The 17,758-nt window shown below is 53.7% G+C and overlaps 9 non-coding genes across 9 annotated transcripts; 5 read left to right on the top strand and 4 right to left on the bottom strand.

The window, feature by feature from the left end:
* The first annotated feature begins 2,045 nt into the window (after positions 1–2,045).
* trnaa-ugc (transfer RNA alanine (anticodon UGC)) lies at positions 2,046–2,118 on the top strand. The gene has a single exon. It is a non-coding gene; the product is annotated as a tRNA-Ala (tRNA).
* A 272-nt stretch (positions 2,119–2,390) lies between these two features.
* trnat-cgu (transfer RNA threonine (anticodon CGU)) lies at positions 2,391–2,463 on the bottom strand. The gene has a single exon. It is a non-coding gene; the product is annotated as a tRNA-Thr (tRNA).
* A 2,110-nt stretch (positions 2,464–4,573) lies between these two features.
* On the top strand, positions 4,574–4,646 carry trnaa-ugc (transfer RNA alanine (anticodon UGC)). The gene has a single exon. It is a non-coding gene; the product is annotated as a tRNA-Ala (tRNA).
* A 272-nt stretch (positions 4,647–4,918) lies between these two features.
* trnat-cgu (transfer RNA threonine (anticodon CGU)) lies at positions 4,919–4,991 on the bottom strand. Its single transcript has one exon. It is a non-coding gene; the product is annotated as a tRNA-Thr (tRNA).
* A 2,109-nt stretch (positions 4,992–7,100) lies between these two features.
* trnaa-ugc (transfer RNA alanine (anticodon UGC)) lies at positions 7,101–7,173 on the top strand. The gene has a single exon. It is a non-coding gene; the product is annotated as a tRNA-Ala (tRNA).
* Positions 7,174–7,445: 272 nt separating this feature from the next.
* Positions 7,446–7,518, bottom strand: trnat-cgu (transfer RNA threonine (anticodon CGU)). Its single transcript has one exon. It is a non-coding gene; the product is annotated as a tRNA-Thr (tRNA).
* Positions 7,519–9,627: 2,109 nt separating this feature from the next.
* On the top strand, positions 9,628–9,700 carry trnaa-ugc (transfer RNA alanine (anticodon UGC)). Its single transcript has one exon. It is a non-coding gene; the product is annotated as a tRNA-Ala (tRNA).
* Positions 9,701–9,972: 272 nt separating this feature from the next.
* trnat-cgu (transfer RNA threonine (anticodon CGU)) lies at positions 9,973–10,045 on the bottom strand. The gene has a single exon. It is a non-coding gene; the product is annotated as a tRNA-Thr (tRNA).
* A 7,509-nt stretch (positions 10,046–17,554) lies between these two features.
* Positions 17,555–17,627, top strand: trnaa-ugc (transfer RNA alanine (anticodon UGC)). Its single transcript has one exon. It is a non-coding gene; the product is annotated as a tRNA-Ala (tRNA).
* The last annotated feature ends 131 nt before the right edge of the window (positions 17,628–17,758 follow it).

Genomic DNA, 17,758 nt, shown 5'->3' with positions numbered 1-17,758 from the left:
AGAGCAACCCTCGTCAGAAAGCTGCAGCTCGAGTGAGGCCAGGATATCGGCTTTCAATCCACAATCACGCACCTCGCCCGTTACATGCTGGGCTCTGGCCCGTGCAGAGACACGGCCCACTCGCGGTGCCGCAGAGCCGTGGCGTCAGGAGCGCGGCAAAGCCCGGTATGTCTTGCGCTTGGCAGGCAACATTCGGCAAAGCCTTTCACTTCTTTGTCTCGATGGCTCCGCTACTGGAGAGCCACGTCACAGCGCACTAAGATCCTTTGCTCAGCACTCCATGCAGGCAAGAAGGGAGGTGCTTCCGTTTACCAAAGAGCCTAAGAAAATGAGGGTTTGCTTCAGGAAAAGAAGGAAGCACATGTCAGGTATAGACAGGATAGATCGAGTGAATCCGTACAAGAGTGTAAAGACAGTAGGGAAATCAGGAGGGTAAAAAGGGGACCTGAGATAGCTTTGGCAGAGAGAGTTAAGGAAAATCCAAAGGGTTTTTGCAAATACATTATAAGGACAAAAGGGTGACTAGGGAGAGAAGAGGGCCCCTCGAGGATCAGCACAGCGGCCTTTGTGTCGAGCCGCAGGAGAGGCTGGGCCGATACTAAACGAGTATTTTGCATCAGTGTTTACTGTGGAAAAGGATAGAATGTAGGGAGAAGTATAGAATATAGGGAAATGGATGGTGACATCTTGAAAATTGTCCACATTGCAGAGGAGGAATGCTGGATGCCTTGAAGCGCGTACAAGTGGATCAATGCCCAGGACCTGATCAGGTCTGGGGGAAGCTAAGAAAGTGATTGCTGGGCCCCTTGCTGAGATATTTGTATGGGTGATATAAAATCATGAGGCGTATAGATCGGATAAATAGACAAAGTCTTTTCCCTGGGGTGCGGGAGACCAGCACTAGAGGGGCAGAGGTTTAGGGTGAGAGGGAAAAGATATGAAAGAGAACTAAGGGGCACCTTTTTCACACAGAGGGTGGTACGTGTATGGAATGAGCTGCCAGAGGAAGTGGCGGAGGCGAGTACAATTGCAACATTTAAAAGGCACCTGGGTGGCTATATGAATAGGAAGGGTTTGGAGGGATATGGCCCGGGTGCCGGCAGGTACGACTAGATTGGGATGGGATATCTGGTCGGAAAGGTCCGACCGAAGGGTCTCTTTCCGTGACGTACATCTCTATGACTCCTTTCAAGCAAAGTTTTCCCGCGAAGCGGCGCTCTAAACTGCTCGATGACAACTTACTATGTCAACGTCCGGACGAAGGAGTCTTCCATTCCTGTCGGAAAACTGCCTGTGGACTTCTCTTCGTTTCCTCTTCATGAAATCTGGCCTGCACGGGGTGTGCCACTTCCACAGTTGCACAAGTTGAACAGCAACGCATCCGAGCAGGTCAGCACTAAGGAAAGGCCCTACCGGTCAGACAGGGCTCGCGGGTGCTGCTTCAGACGAGTGGCGGTTGCTCTTTGCATCTCGGCCTGCTTGGCGTGTATCTGAAAGCAGCACTTTGCGGAACCTGACCGCAGGGCTGCAGCTCACGAGGATGAAGGAGAAGCCCTCTTTTTTTGTCTGGTAACAGCGCCAAGTGTTCTCTTTCTCCAAAATACACCTTCTTCTTCTTCTTCTTCTTCAGAGAAGTCTGCCTGTTGGTGTGCTGTGACGTCTGCAGTTGCAAACCACGAGCAGCAGGGAGCCCTCTGGAGGAACACAACATCCACGCAGTCAGTCAGCACTCACTTGAACGTGTCGCAAGTCTCCAATCAGTCAGACAGCGCTCTCGAGTGCTACCTCACACTTGTTGTGACTGCTGGCGCCGATCGGTTCGTTTGGATTCTGGAATCTCAGAGCGTCTCGCTGGCGATTCTTTCGGCGGCACCGTGTTTTCCAGAAGACTTCGCGCACGTGCTGCTGCTGCTGCTGCTCGGATGTGTCGATAGTCGCGTCGCGTTGTTCGGTTGAATACAGCGTGCAATCTCGAGAGGAAATCGCCTGCTGCTCTCAGCTCATCCTTCCGAAACACCATGGGGGCTAAGCAAGTGTACAGTTTAGGGGAATTAGCTCAAATGGTAGAGTGCTCGCTTTGCATGCGAGAGGTAGTGGGATCGATGCCCACATTCTCCACAGTGCTTTTCCTGGGGAGACGCAAGCAGTGTGACCCTCGCGTGAACCCTGCGTGTGGCTCCAGTCTTTGCTGCTGCACAGATAGCACGATGGTGAGTTTACAAAATGCTGTGCAGAAAAACAAGTTGAGCACGTGTCGCCCAGATGTTAAACCTTCCAGCGACGCGTTTGCTCTGGTGTGGTCAGTTCAAAGCAGGCGTGAAGCCGTCCAAAGCAAATATTATTGCCCGCGGAGAGAAAGAAAACGCGTAAGGTGACAAAGGCCACAGTCTTGCCTTCTCTGAGGATTAAACTCAGGACCTTCAGATTACGAGACTGACGCGCTGCCTACTGCGCTAAGAAGGCCAGCCGACAGCCGAGGCTCATACCGCGTGCCCAAATAGGCCGGTTTTCAAGGTGCTGCGAGCCACAGAGCAACCCTCGTCAGAAAGCTGCAGCTCGAGTGAGGCCAGGATATCGGCTTTCAATCCACAATCACGCACCTCGCCCGTTACATGCTGGGCTCTGGCCCGTGCAGAGACACGGCCCACTCGCGGTGCCGCAGAGCCGTGGCGTCAGGAGCGCGGCAAAGCCCGGTATGTCTTGCGCTTGGCAGGCAACATTCGGCAAAGCCTTTCACTTCTTTGTCTCGATGGCTCCGCTACTGGAGAGCCACGTCACAGCGCACTAAGATCCTTTGCTCAGCACTCCATGCAGGCAAGAAGGGAGGTGCTTCCGTTTACCAAAGAGCCTAAGAAAATGAGGGTTTGCTTCAGGAAAAGAAGGAAGCACATGTCAGGTATAGACAGGATAGATCGAGTGAATCCGTACAAGAGTGTAAAGACAGTAGGGAAATCAGGAGGGTAAAAAGGGGACCTGAGATAGCTTTGGCAGAGAGAGTTAAGGAAAATCCAAAGGGTTTTTGCAAATACACTATAAGGACAAAAGGGTGACTAGGGAGAGAAGAGGGCCCCTCGAGGATCAGCACAGCGGCCTTTGTGTCGAGCCGCAGGAGAGGCTGGGCCGATACTAAACGAGTATTTTGCATCAGTGTTTACTGTGGAAAAGGATAGAATGTAGGGAGAAGTATAGAATATAGGGAAATGGATGGTGACATCTTGAAAATTGTCCACATTGCAGAGGAGGAATGCTGGATGCCTTGAAGCGCGTACAAGTGGATCAATGCCCAGGACCTGATCAGGTCTGGGGGAAGCTAAGAAAGTGATTGCTGGGCCCCTTGCTGAGATATTTGTATGGGTGATATAAAATCATGAGGCGTATAGATCGGATAAATAGACAAAGTCTTTTCCCTGGGGTGCGGGAGACCAGCACTAGAGGGGCAGAGGTTTAGGGTGAGAGGGAAAAGATATGAAAGAGAACTAAGGGGCACCTTTTTCACACAGAGGGTGGTACGTGTATGGAATGAGCTGCCAGAGGAAGTGGCGGAGGCGAGTACAATTGCAACATTTAAAAGGCACCTGGGTGGCTATATGAATAGGAAGGGTTTGGAGGGATATGGCCCGGGTGCCGGCAGGTACGACTAGATTGGGATGGGATATCTGGTCGGAAAGGTCCGACCGAAGGGTCTCTTTCCGTGACGTACATCTCTATGACTCCTTTCAAGCAAAGTTTTCCCGCGAAGCGGCGCTCTAAACTGCTCGATGACAACTTACTATGTCAACGTCCGGACGAAGGAGTCTTCCATTCCTGTCGGAAAACTGCCTGTGGACTTCTCTTCGTTTCCTCTTCATGAAATCTGGCCTGCACGGGGTGTGCCACTTCCACAGTTGCACAAGTTGAACAGCAACGCATCCGAGCAGGTCAGCACTAAGGAAAGGCCCTACCGGTCAGACAGGGCTCGCGGGTGCTGCTTCAGACGAGTGGCGGTTGCTCTTTGCATCTCGGCCTGCTTGGCGTGTATCTGAAAGCAGCACTTTGCGGAACCTGACCGCAGGGCTGCAGCTCACGAGGATGAAGGAGAAGCCCTCTTTTTTTGTCTGGTAACAGCGCCAAGTGTTCTCTTTCTCCAAAATACACCTTCTTCTTCTTCTTCTTCTTCAGAGAAGTCTGCCTGTTGGTGTGCTGTGACGTCTGCAGTTGCAAACCACGAGCAGCAGGGAGCCCTCTGGAGGAACACAACATCCACGCAGTCAGTCAGCACTCACTTGAACGTGTCGCAAGTCTCCAATCAGTCAGACAGCGCTCTCGAGTGCTACCTCACACTTGTTGTGACTGCTGGCGCCGATCGGTTCGTTTGGATTCTGGAATCTCAGAGCGTCTCGCTGGCGATTCTTTCGGCGGCACCGTGTTTTCCAGAAGACTTCGCGCACGTGCTGCTGCTGCTGCTGCTCGGATGTGTCGATAGTCGCGTCGCGTTGTTCGGTTGAATACAGCGTGCAATCTCGAGAGGAAATCGCCTGCTGCTCTCAGCTCATCCTTCCGAAACACCATGGGGGCTAAGCAAGTGTACAGTTTAGGGGAATTAGCTCAAATGGTAGAGCGCTCGCTTTGCATGCGAGAGGTAGTGGGATCGATGCCCACATTCTCCACAGTGCTTTTCCTGGGGAGACGCAAGCAGTGTGAGCCTCGCGTGAACCCTGCGTGTGGCTCCAGTCTTTGCTGCTGCACAGATAGCACGATGGTGAGTTTACAAAATGCTGTGCAGAAAAACAAGTTGAGCACGTGTCGCCCAGATGTTAAACCTTCCAGCGACGCGTTTGCTCTGGTGTGGTCAGCTCAAAGCAGGCGTGAAGCCGTCCAAAGCAAATATTATTGCCCGCGGAGAGAAAGAAAACGCGTAAGGTGACAAAGGCCACAGTCTTGCCTTCTCTGAGGATTAAACTCAGGACCTTCAGATTACGAGACTGACGCGCTGCCTACTGCGCTAAGAAGGCCAGCCGACAGCCGAGGCTCATACCGCGTGCCCAAATAGGCCGGTTTTCAAGGTGCTGCGAGCCACAGAGCAACCCTCGTCAGAAAGCTGCAGCTCGAGTGAGGCCAGGATATCGGCTTTCAATCCACAATCACGCACCTCGCCCGTTACATGCTGGGCTCTGGCCCGTGCAGAGACACGGCCCACTCGCGGTGCCGCAGAGCCGTGGCGTCAGGAGCGCGGCAAAGCCCGGTATGTCTTGCGCTTGGCAGGCAACATTCGGCAAAGCCTTTCACTTCTTTGTCTCGATGGCTCCGCTACTGGAGAGCCACGTCACAGCGCACTAAGATCCTTTGCTCAGCACTCCATGCAGGCAAGAAGGGAGGTGCTTCCGTTTACCAAAGAGCCTAAGAAAATGAGGGTTTGCTTCAGGAAAAGAAGGAAGCACATGTCAGGTATAGACAGGATAGATCGAGTGAATCCGTACAAGAGTGTAAAGACAGTAGGGAAATCAGGAGGGTAAAAAGGGGACCTGAGATAGCTTTGGCAGAGAGAGTTAAGGAAAATCCAAAGGGTTTTTGCAAATACATTATAAGGACAAAAGGGTGACTAGGGAGAGAAGAGGGCCCCTCGAGGATCAGCACAGCGGCCTTTGTGTCGAGCCGCAGGAGAGGCTGGGCCGATACTAAACGAGTATTTTGCATCAGTGTTTACTGTGGAAAAGGATAGAATGTAGGGAGAAGTATAGAATATAGGGAAATGGATGGTGACATCTTGAAAATTGTCCACATTGCAGAGGAGGAATGCTGGATGCCTTGAAGCGCGTACAAGTGGATCAATGCCCAGGACCTGATCAGGTCTGGGGGAAGCTAAGAAAGTGATTGCTGGGCCCCTTGCTGAGATATTTGTATGGGTGATATAAAATCATGAGGCGTATAGATCGGATAAATAGACAAAGTCTTTTCCCTGGGGTGCGGGAGACCAGCACTAGAGGGGCAGAGGTTTAGGGTGAGAGGGAAAAGATATGAAAGAGAACTAAGGGGCACCTTTTTCACACAGAGGGTGGTACGTGTATGGAATGAGCTGCCAGAGGAAGTGGCGGAGGCGAGTACAATTGCAACATTTAAAAGGCACCTGGGTGGCTATATGAATAGGAAGGGTTTGGAGGGATATGGCCCGGGTGCCGGCAGGTACGACTAGATTGGGATGGGATATCTGGTCGGAAAGGTCCGACCGAAGGGTCTCTTTCCGTGACGTACATCTCTATGACTCCTTTCAAGCAAAGTTTTCCCGCGAAGCGGCGCTCTAAACTGCTCGATGACAACTTACTATGTCAACGTCCGGACGAAGGAGTCTTCCATTCCTGTCGGAAAACTGCCTGTGGACTTCTCTTCGTTTCCTCTTCATGAAATCTGGCCTGCACGGGGTGTGCCACTTCCACAGTTGCACAAGTTGAACAGCAACGCATCCGAGCAGGTCAGCACTAAGGAAAGGCCCTACCGGTCAGACAGGGCTCGCGGGTGCTGCTTCAGACGAGTGGCGGTTGCTCTTTGCATCTCGGCCTGCTTGGCGTGTATCTGAAAGCAGCACTTTGCGGAACCTGACCGCAGGGCTGCAGCTCACGAGGATGAAGGAGAAGCCCTCTTTTTTTGTCTGGTAACAGCGCCAAGTGTTCTCTTTCTCCAAAATACACCTTCTTCTTCTTCTTCTTCTTCAGAGAAGTCTGCCTGTTGGTGTGCTGTGACGTCTGCAGTTGCAAACCACGAGCAGCAGGGAGCCCTCTGGAGGAACACAACATCCACGCAGTCAGTCAGCACTCACTTGAACGTGTCGCAAGTCTCCAATCAGTCAACAGCGCTCTCGAGTGCTACCTCACACTTGTTGTGACTGCTGGCGCCGATCGGTTCGTTTGGATTCTGGAATCTCAGAGCGTCTCGCTGGCGATTCTTTCGGCGGCACCGTGTTTTCCAGAAGACTTCGCGCACGTGCTGCTGCTGCTGCTGCTCGGATGTGTCGATAGTCGCGTCGCGTTGTTCGGTTGAATACAGCGTGCAATCTCGAGAGGAAATCGCCTGCTGCTCTCAGCTCATCCTTCCGAAACACCATGGGGGCTAAGCAAGTGTACAGTTTAGGGGAATTAGCTCAAATGGTAGAGCGCTCGCTTTGCATGCGAGAGGTAGTGGGATCGATGCCCACATTCTCCACAGTGCTTTTCCTGGGGAGACGCAAGCAGTGTGACCCTCGCGTGAACCCTGCGTGTGGCTCCAGTCTTTGCTGCTGCACAGATAGCACGATGGTGAGTTTACAAAATGCTGTGCAGAAAAACAAGTTGAGCACGTGTCGCCCAGATGTTAAACCTTCCAGCGACGCGTTTGCTCTGGTGTGGTCAGCTCAAAGCAGGCGTGAAGCCGTCCAAAGCAAATATTATTGCCCGCGGAGAGAAAGAAAACGCGTAAGGTGACAAAGGCCACAGTCTTGCCTTCTCTGAGGATTAAACTCAGGACCTTCAGATTACGAGACTGACGCGCTGCCTACTGCGCTAAGAAGGCCAGCCGACAGCCGAGGCTCATACCGCGTGCCCAAATAGGCCGGTTTTCAAGGTGCTGCGAGCCACAGAGCAACCCTCGTCAGAAAGCTGCAGCTCGAGTGAGGCCAGGATATCGGCTTTCAATCCACAATCACGCACCTCGCCCGTTACATGCTGGGCTCTGGCCCGTGCAGAGACACGGCCCACTCGCGGTGCCGCAGAGCCGTGGCGTCAGGAGCGCGGCAAAGCCCGGTATGTCTTGCGCTTGGCAGGCAACATTCGGCAAAGCCTTTCACTTCTTTGTCTCGATGGCTCCGCTACTGGAGAGCCACGTCACAGCGCACTAAGATCCTTTGCTCAGCACTCCATGCAGGCAAGAAGGGAGGTGCTTCCGTTTACCAAAGAGCCTAAGAAAATGAGGGTTTGCTTCAGGAAAAGAAGGAAGCACATGTCAGGTATAGACAGGATAGATCGAGTGAATCCGTACAAGAGTGTAAAGACAGTAGGGAAATCAGGAGGGTAAAAAGGGGACCTGAGATAGCTTTGGCAGAGAGAGTTAAGGAAAATCCAAAGGGTTTTTGCAAATACATTATAAGGACAAAAGGGTGACTAGGGAGAGAAGAGGGCCCCTCGAGGATCAGCACAGCGGCCTTTGTGTCGAGCCGCAGGAGAGGCTGGGCCGATACTAAACGAGTATTTTGCATCAGTGTTTACTGTGGAAAAGGATAGAATGTAGGGAGAAGTATAGAATATAGGGAAATGGATGGTGACATCTTGAAAATTGTCCACATTGCAGAGGAGGAATGCTGGATGCCTTGAAGCGCGTACAAGTGGATCAATGCCCAGGACCTGATCAGGTCTGGGGGAAGCTAAGAAAGTGATTGCTGGGCCCCTTGCTGAGATATTTGTATGGGTGATATAAAATCATGAGGCGTATAGATCGGATAAATAGACAAAGTCTTTTCCCTGGGGTGCGGGAGACCAGCACTAGAGGGGCAGAGGTTTAGGGTGAGAGGGAAAAGATATGAAAGAGAACTAAGGGGCACCTTTTTCACACAGAGGGTGGTACGTGTATGGAATGAGCTGCCAGAGGAAGTGGCGGAGGCGAGTACAATTGCAACATTTAAAAGGCACCTGGGTGGCTATATGAATAGGAAGGGTTTGGAGGGATATGGCCCGGGTGCCGGCAGGTACGACTAGATTGGGATGGGATATCTGGTCGGAAAGGTCCGACCGAAGGGTCTCTTTCCGTGACGTACATCTCTATGACTCCTTTCAAGCAAAGTTTTCCCGCGAAGCGGCGCTCTAAACTGCTCGATGACAACTTACTATGTCAACGTCCGGACGAAGGAGTCTTCCATTCCTGTCGGAAAACTGCCTGTGGACTTCTCTTCGTTTCCTCTTCATGAAATCTGGCCTGCACGGGGTGTGCCACTTCCACAGTTGCACAAGTTGAACAGCAACGCATCCGAGCAGGTCAGCACTAAGGAAAGGCCCTACCGGTCAGACAGGGCTCGCGGGTGCTGCTTCAGACGAGTGGCGGTTGCTCTTTGCATCTCGGCCTGCTTGGCGTGTATCTGAAAGCAGCACTTTGCGGAACCTGACCGCAGGGCTGCAGCTCACGAGGATGAAGGAGAAGCCCTCTTTTTTTGTCTGGTAACAGCGCCAAGTGTTCTCTTTCTCCAAAATACACCTTCTTCTTCTTCTTCTTCTTCAGAGAAGTCTGCCTGTTGGTGTGCTGTGACGTCTGCAGTTGCAAACCACGAGCAGCAGGGAGCCCTCTGGAGGAACACAACATCCACGCAGTCAGTCAGCACTCACTTGAACGTGTCGCAAGTCTCCAATCAGTCAACAGCGCTCTCGAGTGCTACCTCACACTTGTTGTGACTGCTGGCGCCGATCGGTTCGTTTGGATTCTGGAATCTCAGAGCGTCTCGCTGGCGATTCTTTCGGCGGCACCGTGTTTTCCAGAAGACTTCGCGCACGTGCTGCTGCTGCTGCTGCTCGGATGTGTCGATAGTCGCGTCGCGTTGTTCGGTTGAATACAGCGTGCAATCTCGAGAGGAAATCGCCTGCTGCTCTCAGCTCATCCTTCCGAAACACCATGGGGGCTAAGCAAGTGTACAGTTTAGGGGAATTAGCTCAAATGGTAGAGCGCTCGCTTTGCATGCGAGAGGTAGTGGGATCGATGCCCACATTCTCCACAGTGCTTTTCCTGGGGAGACGCAAGCAGTGTGACCCTCGCGTGAACCCTGCGTGTGGCTCCAGTCTTTGCTGCTGCACAGATAGCACGATGGTGAGTTTACAAAATGCTGTGCAGAAAAACAAGTTGAGCACGTGTCGCCCAGATGTTAAACCTTCCAGCGACGCGTTTGCTCTGGTGTGGTCAGTTCAAAGCAGGCGTGAAGCCGTCCAAAGCAAATATTATTGCCCGTGGAGAGAAAGAAAACGCGTAAGGTGACAAAGGCCACAGTCTTGCCTTCTCTGAGGATTAAACTCAGGACCTTCAGATTACGAGACTGACGCGCTGCCTACTGCGCTAAGAAGGCCAGCCGACAGCCGAGGCTCATACCGCGTGCCCAAATAGGCCGGTTTTCAAGGTGCTGCGAGCCACAGAGCAACCCTCGTCAGAAAGCTGCAGCTCGAGTGAGGCCAGGATATCGGCTTTCAATCCACAATCACGCACCTCGCCCGTTACATGCTGGGCTCTGGCCCGTGCAGAGACACGGCCCACTCGCGGTGCCGCAGAGCCGTGGCGTCAGGAGCGCGGCAAAGCCCGGTATGTCTTGCGCTTGGCAGGCAACATTCGGCAAAGCCTTTCACTTCTTTGTCTCGATGGCTCCGCTACTGGAGAGCCACGTCACAGCGCACTAAGATCCTTTGCTCAGCACTCCATGCAGGCAAGAAGGGAGGTGCTTCCGTTTACCAAAGAGCCTAAGAAAATGAGGGTTTGCTTCAGGAAAAGAAGGAAGCACATGTCAGGTATAGACAGGATAGATCGAGTGAATCCGTACAAGAGTGTAAAGACAGTAGGGAAATCAGGAGGGTAAAAAGGGGACCTGAGATAGCTTTGGCAGAGAGAGTTAAGGAAAATCCAAAGGGTTTTTGCAAATACATTATAAGGACAAAAGGGTGACTAGGGAGAGAAGAGGGCCCCTCGAGGATCAGCACAGCGGCCTTTGTGTCGAGCCGCAGGAGAGGCTGGGCCGATACTAAACGAGTATTTTGCATCAGTGTTTACTGTGGAAAAGGATAGAATGTAGGGAGAAGTATAGAATATAGGGAAATGGATGGTGACATCTTGAAAATTGTCCACATTGCAGAGGAGGAATGCTGGATGCCTTGAAGCGCGTACAAGTGGATCAATGCCCAGGACCTGATCAGGTCTGGGGGAAGCTAAGAAAGTGATTGCTGGGCCCCTTGCTGAGATATTTGTATGGTTGATATAAAATCATGAGGCGTATAGATCGGATAAATAGACAAAGTCTTTTCCCTGGGGTGCGGGAGACCAGCACTAGAGGGGCAGAGGTTTAGGGTGAGAGGGAAAAGATATGAAAGAGAACTAAGGGGCACCTTTTTCACACAGAGGGTGGTACGTGTATGGAATGAGCTGCCAGAGGAAGTGGCGGAGGCGAGTACAATTGCAACATTTAAAAGGCACCTGGGTGGCTATATGAATAGGAAGGGTTTGGAGGGATATGGCCCGGGTGCCGGCAGGTACGACTAGATTGGGATGGGATATCTGGTCGGAAAGGTCCGACCGAAGGGTCTCTTTCCGTGACGTACATCTCTATGACTCCTTTCAAGCAAAGTTTTCCCGCGAAGCGGCGCTCTAAACTGCTCGATGACAACTTACTATGTCAACGTCCGGACGAAGGAGTCTTCCATTCCTGTCGGAAAACTGCCTGTGGACTTCTCTTCGTTTCCTCTTCATGAAATCTGGCCTGCACGGGGTGTGCCACTTCCACAGTTGCACAAGTTGAACAGCAACGCATCCGAGCAGGTCAGCACTAAGGAAAGGCCCTACCGGTCAGACAGGGCTCGCGGGTGCTGCTTCAGACGAGTGGCGGTTGCTCTTTGCATCTCGGCCTGCTTGGCGTGTATCTGAAAGCAGCACTTTGCGGAACCTGACCGCAGGGCTGCAGCTCACGAGGATGAAGGAGAAGCCCTCTTTTTTTGTCTGGTAACAGCGCCAAGTGTTCTCTTTCTCCAAAATACACCTTCTTCTTCTTCTTCTTCTTCAGAGAAGTCTGCCTGTTGGTGTGCTGTGACGTCTGCAGTTGCAAACCACGAGCAGCAGGGAGCCCTCTGGAGGAACTTTTTTTTTATTTCAAAAATATACTTTATTCATAAATGATTTGATGGTCTGTACATTGGATCATGCCATACATATGTCAATATTTACAAACACAGATTCGACTTTATTCTTGTCCTTTACAATCCTGTGCATTTTTTCAATCTTGTATATATACATATATTTGGCTGAGGCATCAGCAGAGTCCAAAAAAAAACGTCTGTATGGGCCCCCTGTTCTTCTTTCGGCAGGCCGATCTTACACGGTGGTCTTTCCCCACCGCGCCTTGGCGGCAGCTGCCCCAAGCTTCAGCGCGTCCCTCAACACGTAGTCTTGGACCTTGGAATGTGCCAGTCTGCAACACTCGGTCGGGGTCAACTCCTTCAGCTGGAAGATCAACAGGTTTCGGACCGCCCAGAGAGCGTCCTTCACCGAGTTGATGATCCTCCAGGCGCAGTTAATGTTCGTCTCGGTGTGAGTCCCGGGGAACAGGCCGTAGAGCACGGAGTCCCGCGTCACGGCGCTGCTCGGGACGAACCTCGACAAGCACCACTGCATTCCTCTCCAGACTTCCTCTGCATAGGCACATTCCAGAAGGAGGTGTGTGACAGTCTCGTCCCCCCCGCAGCCACTTCGAGGGCAGCGTGCGGTGCGGCAGAGAGTCCGGGCGTGCATAAAGGATCTCACAGGCAGAGCCCTTCTCACCACCAGCCAAGCCACGTCTTGGTGCTTGTTGGAAAGTTCTGGCGATGAGGCATTCTGCCAAATGGCTTTGACAGTCTGCTCAGGGAACCGCTCGACAGGATCCGCCCTCTCCTTTTCCCGAAGGGTCTCAAGGACGCTACGTGCTGACCACTTCCTGATGGACTTGTGGTCAAAGATGTTTTTCCTCATAAATATCTCCACGAAGGACAGGTGATACGGAACGGTCCAACTACTCGGAGCGTTCCGCGGCAGCGAGGCCAGGCCCATCCTTCGCAACACCGGGGACAGGTAGAACCTCAGTACGTAGTGACACTTGGTGTTTGCGTACCGGGGATCCACGCACAGCTTGATGCAGCCACACACAAAGGTGGCCATCAGGGTGAGGGTGGCATTGGGCGTGTTTTTTCCCCCATTGCACCGGTCTTTGTACATTGAGTCTCTTCGGACCCGGTCCATCTTTGATCTCCAAATGAATTGGAAGATGGCCCGGGTGACTGCGGCGGCACAGGTCCTGGGGATAGGCCAGACCTGTGCCACATATAGCAATACTGAGAGTACCTCACACCTGATGACCAGGTTTTTTCCCGCGATGGAGAGCGACCGTTGCCCCCATCTGCCTAGTTTCTGTCTCATCTTCCTGATCCGCTCCTCCCAGGTCTTGGCGCACGCCCCAGCCCCCCCGAACCAAATACCCAGCACCTTCAGGTGGTCAGTCCTGACGGTGAAGGGGATAGAGGATTGGTCGGCCCAGTTCCCGAAGAGCATGGCCTCGCTCTTGCCTCGGTTTACCTTGGCCCCCGAGGCCCGTTCGAACTGGTCGCAGATGCACACGAGTCTGTGCACGGACAGCGGATCCGAGCAGAAAACAGCGACGTCATCCATGTACAGGGAGGCCTTAACCTGCAGGCCCCCGCTGCCAGGAATAGTCACCCCCCTCAGGCTCGCATCCTTCCTGATGGATTCGGCAAATGGCTCTATGCAACACACAAACAAGGCGGGTGAGAGGGGGCATCCCTGCCTGACTCCAGATCTTACAGGGAAGCTATCTGATTCCCACCCATTGATTGAGACTGCACTGACAATGTTGGTGTAGAGCAGTCTGATCCAATTTCCGATTCCCTCCCCAAAGCCCATTTTGGAGAGGACATCCCTCATATATGTATGCGATATCCTGTCAAAGGCTTTCTCCTGGTCCAGGCTGATGAGGCAGGTGTCCACCCCCCTGTCCTGCACGTAGGCGATCGTATCCCTGAGGAGTGCGAGACTCTCAGAGATCTTCCTGCCCGGTACAGCACAGGTTTGGTCCGGGTGGATCACCGATCCCAGAGCAGACCTGACCCGGTTGGCGATGACCTTTGACAGGATTTTGTAGTCTGCATTTAACAGTGAGATCGGTCTCCAATTTCTAATTTCCTCCCTCTCCCCCTTCCGCTTGTAGACGAGGGTGATGATGCCTTTCCTCATGGATTCACTCATGGTACCTGCCCGGAGCATACTGACATACACCTCCAGCAGGTCCTGGCCGATCAAGTCCCAAAGAGCGGAATAAACCTCGACCGGTAAGCCGTCGCTTCCGGGAGTTTTATTCTTTTCGAAGGACTCGAGGGCCTTGGTCAGTTCATCCAGAGATAGCGGCTGGTCCAGCCTCTCTCGTGTTCCGTCATCTAGGACCTCCGTGATAGAGGACAGGAACGACTGGGAGGCCGCGCTGTCGGTCGGCTTCGAGTCATACAGGCTGGCGTAGAAGGATTTGCTGATCCTCATGACGTCAGCCTGAGATGACGTTACCGAGCCATCTTCTTTCTTCAGGCTGCTGAGCACGGAGCTCTCTTTGTGCACCTTCTGGAAGAAGAAACGTGAGCACGTCTCGTCCTGCTCCACCGAGCGGACCCTGGACCGGAAGATTATCCTGGAGGCCTCCGAGGCAAAGAGCGAGGCTTGCTGGCCCTTCACCTCCTTGAGGTCCTCCGTGACATCCACCCCCATCGTCTGCAGCAGGAGCAGGTTCTGCATACTTTCCTGGAGCTGGGACAGTTTTCCCCGCCTCTCTCTCGCCTCCTGGACACCTTTGAGGATAAAGAACCTCTTGATGTTCCCTTTTACCGTTTCCCACCAGTCCGCTGGAGACTCAAAGAGGGGCTTCACGGTTCTCCAACCTGCGTAATCCCTCTTGAGCTCTTCGATGTTTCCCGGGGTCAACAGCTTAGTGTTCAGTTTCCACGTTCCCTTGCCCGCCCGCTGTTCGTCCTGTAGGTGACAGTCGGCCAGCAGGAGGCAGTGGTCAGAGAAGAACACCGGCTTGACGTCGGTGGATCTGACCGAGAGCGTTCGGGACACAAACAGGTAATCTATCCTTGAGCGGATAGACCCGTCTGCCCGTGACCAGGTGTATCTACGCTGCGCTCCGTCTGCAGGGGCGCTGAAGACGTCGTGCAGCTTGGCGTCTTTGACCGTTTCCATCAGGGCCCTGGACGTAGCGTCCGGTTTACTGTCCCCCCCGCCGGATCGTCCATCAGCATCAATGATGCAGTTGAAGTCTCCGGCCAGAATGACCGGCCTGGACGTAGCCAGCAGCAGTGGAAGCTGTTGCAGGACGGCCAACCGTTCACTCTTACCCACTGGGGCGTACACGTTGATTAGTCTCACGGGAGCGTTTCTGTATTTGACGTCCACGACGAGGAGGCGCCCGCCCACCACCTCCTTAACCTCGGAGATGGTGAAGTTGCCTCCCCGCAACAGGATACCCAGGCCGGAGGCGCGGCTATCGTTGCCCCCCGACCACACTGACGGCCCGTGGGCCCACAAGCTCGACCATCTCCTGTAACTGCTGAGGTGCGGTATCCCGCACTCCTGCAGAAACAGGACATCGGCTTTGACGTTGGCCAGGAAGGCCAGCGTTGAAACACATCGCGTAGCCGCTTTAATGCTACGCACATTTATGCTGGCAATTTTAAACCCCATTTTAACAGTTTGCGGGGTTACCAGTGTCCATTTTCTTCTGGTCTTGCTCCAGTGGGGTAGCTGCGTGCATCCCCGTGGTGACAGCAAACTGCTGGACCTTCCCAGGGCTGAGGTAGTTGTCCGGCTCCACGCTGGAGTCATTTCCCCGCTCTGGTGTCATCGTGTCAGACCCAGGGTCCGCATCGCCCCGTTCTCCATCTGACATCAGGGCTGTCACTGGGACGCTGCTCCCAGTTCCCTGGAGCTGTGGGCCGGTGGGTACCCCTTGGTTCTCACCGGGTAGGGGGAGGCCTTCACCCATCCCCTCAGAGGGATCGTCTTTTCCTTCTTGGGCGGTGTTGCCCTCCTTTCTCCCCACGGCGCTCTGCCTCTTCCTCCGGAGGCGACCCTTCTTGCGCCCGTCCTCACCCTCGGAGGAGCTGCCTGTATCCTCCTCTTGGAGGTGTCTCTTCCCCCTTCGCTTGGTGGCTTTGGGGCCCTCGAGAGGTTTCCTTTTCCTGTTTTTAACGATAATCCACTGCTCTGCCTCCTTTGATCCCTCCTCTTCCATTTCCTCCGTCTGTCTTGCAGGAGCTTGGGTCGGCTGCTGCATCTCCCCGCTGTCTGCTGCCTGCTCCTCTACAACTTTCCCTTCCTTCTGGGTGCCTCCAGGCACCGTTCCTTTGCTGATTCGCGGTACCTCGTTAGACTTTGTCGGTCCGCGGCTCGTGTTGCCACCTCCGGCCATCTGTGCGTAGGTGGCGGCTCCTCGTCTCGGGCAGGCCTTGTACATGTGGCCCGCCTCCCCGCACAGGTTGCAGCTCTTTTCCTCCCGACAGTCCTTTGTCAAGTGACCCTCCTGTTTGCAGTTCCTGCAGATGGTCACTTTGCAATCCACCGCCACGTGTCCCGGCTTCCCGCAGGTTCGGCACACTTTGGGCTGCCCTGCATATGTCAGGTAGCCTCTGCTCCCTCCGATTGCGAAGCTCGAGGGTGGGTGGAGGATGTTCCCACTGTCATCGGCCCTCAGAGTTACCTTGACCTGCCTCTTACTGGTCCAGATCCCAAAGGGGTCGATCACATCGGTGGCTTCTCCCTCGACTTGGACGTACCTTCCCAGGAAGGTCAGGACATCAGCCGCTGGAACGTAGGGGTTGTACATATGGATTGTAACAACCCGGTTCCTCTGTGCAGGAAGCACACACAATGGCGTCGCCGACAAGATGGAGAACAGCGGCTCCCCTTCCTTCTCCTTGAAGACCTTCAGGAGCTGTTCGCACTGCTTCACGCTTCTGAAGGTCACATCGAAGTAGCCTGCCCCAGGGAAATCCTGCAGGCAGTACACGTCTGCGGCTGCAAGGCCGCAACACTCCAGCAGAACTTTCTTCACAAACACCGTCCGATCCACCGGTGTGTGCTCCTCCACCTTCTTCACAGTCACCCTGACTGTGTTCCGAATGCCCTGGCCCGGGCGGCGAGTGGCTGCTGAGGCCATAGCTCAGAGGTTGGCTGGTCCCTGAATTGGCGTTAGGCCGAAGCCAGCATGAAGATCCACCAAGAGCAGGTCAGCACAACCAAACGATCCTCCAACGTCCAATCACGATCCAGCGATGGTCTCCAGCAGCTCCGACGACTCGCAACACGACCCCCGCAGTTTTTCCCCCGCCAGCACGCTTCTGCTGCGTCGAACCTCCAACACTCGAGCAGAATCTCTTCCTCTGGTCCTCAGGAACGACACATATTCCGAGCCAAAAGGCCGAGAAGCCCTCTGGAGGAACACAACATCCACGCAGTCAGTCAGCACTCACTTGAACGTGTCGCAAGTCTCCAATCAGTCAGACAGCGCTCTCGAGTGCTACCTCACACTTGTTGTGACTGCTGGCGCCGATCGGTTCGTTTGGATTCTGGAATCTCAGAGCGTCTCGCTGGCGATTCTTTCGGCGGCACCGTGTTTTCCAGAAGACTTCGCGCACGTGCTGCTGCTGCTGCTGCTCGGATGTGTCGATAGTCGCGTCGCGTTGTTCGGTTGAATACAGCGTGCAATCTCGAGAGGAAATCGCCTGCTGCTCTCAGCTCATCCTTCCGAAACACCATGGGGGCTAAGCAAGTGTACAGTTTAGGGGAATTAGCTCAAATGGTAGAGCGCTCGCTTTGCATGCGAGAGGTAGTGGGATCGATGCCCACATTTTCCACAGTGCTTTTCCTGGGGAGACGCAAGCAGTGTGACCCTCGCGTGAACCCTGCGTGTGGCTCCAGTCTTTGCTGCTGCACAGATAGCACGATGGTGAGTTTACAAAATGCTGTGCAGAAAAACAAGTTGAGC

The sequence above is a fragment of the Chiloscyllium punctatum genome, chromosome 5, assembly GCF_047496795.1.
Source record: "Chiloscyllium punctatum isolate Juve2018m chromosome 5, sChiPun1.3, whole genome shotgun sequence".
NCBI classification, from domain to species: domain Eukaryota; kingdom Metazoa; phylum Chordata; class Chondrichthyes; order Orectolobiformes; family Hemiscylliidae; genus Chiloscyllium; species Chiloscyllium punctatum.
The sequence above is the reverse complement of the archived record's forward strand: the minus strand, read 5'-3'. Positions and strand labels throughout refer to the sequence as shown.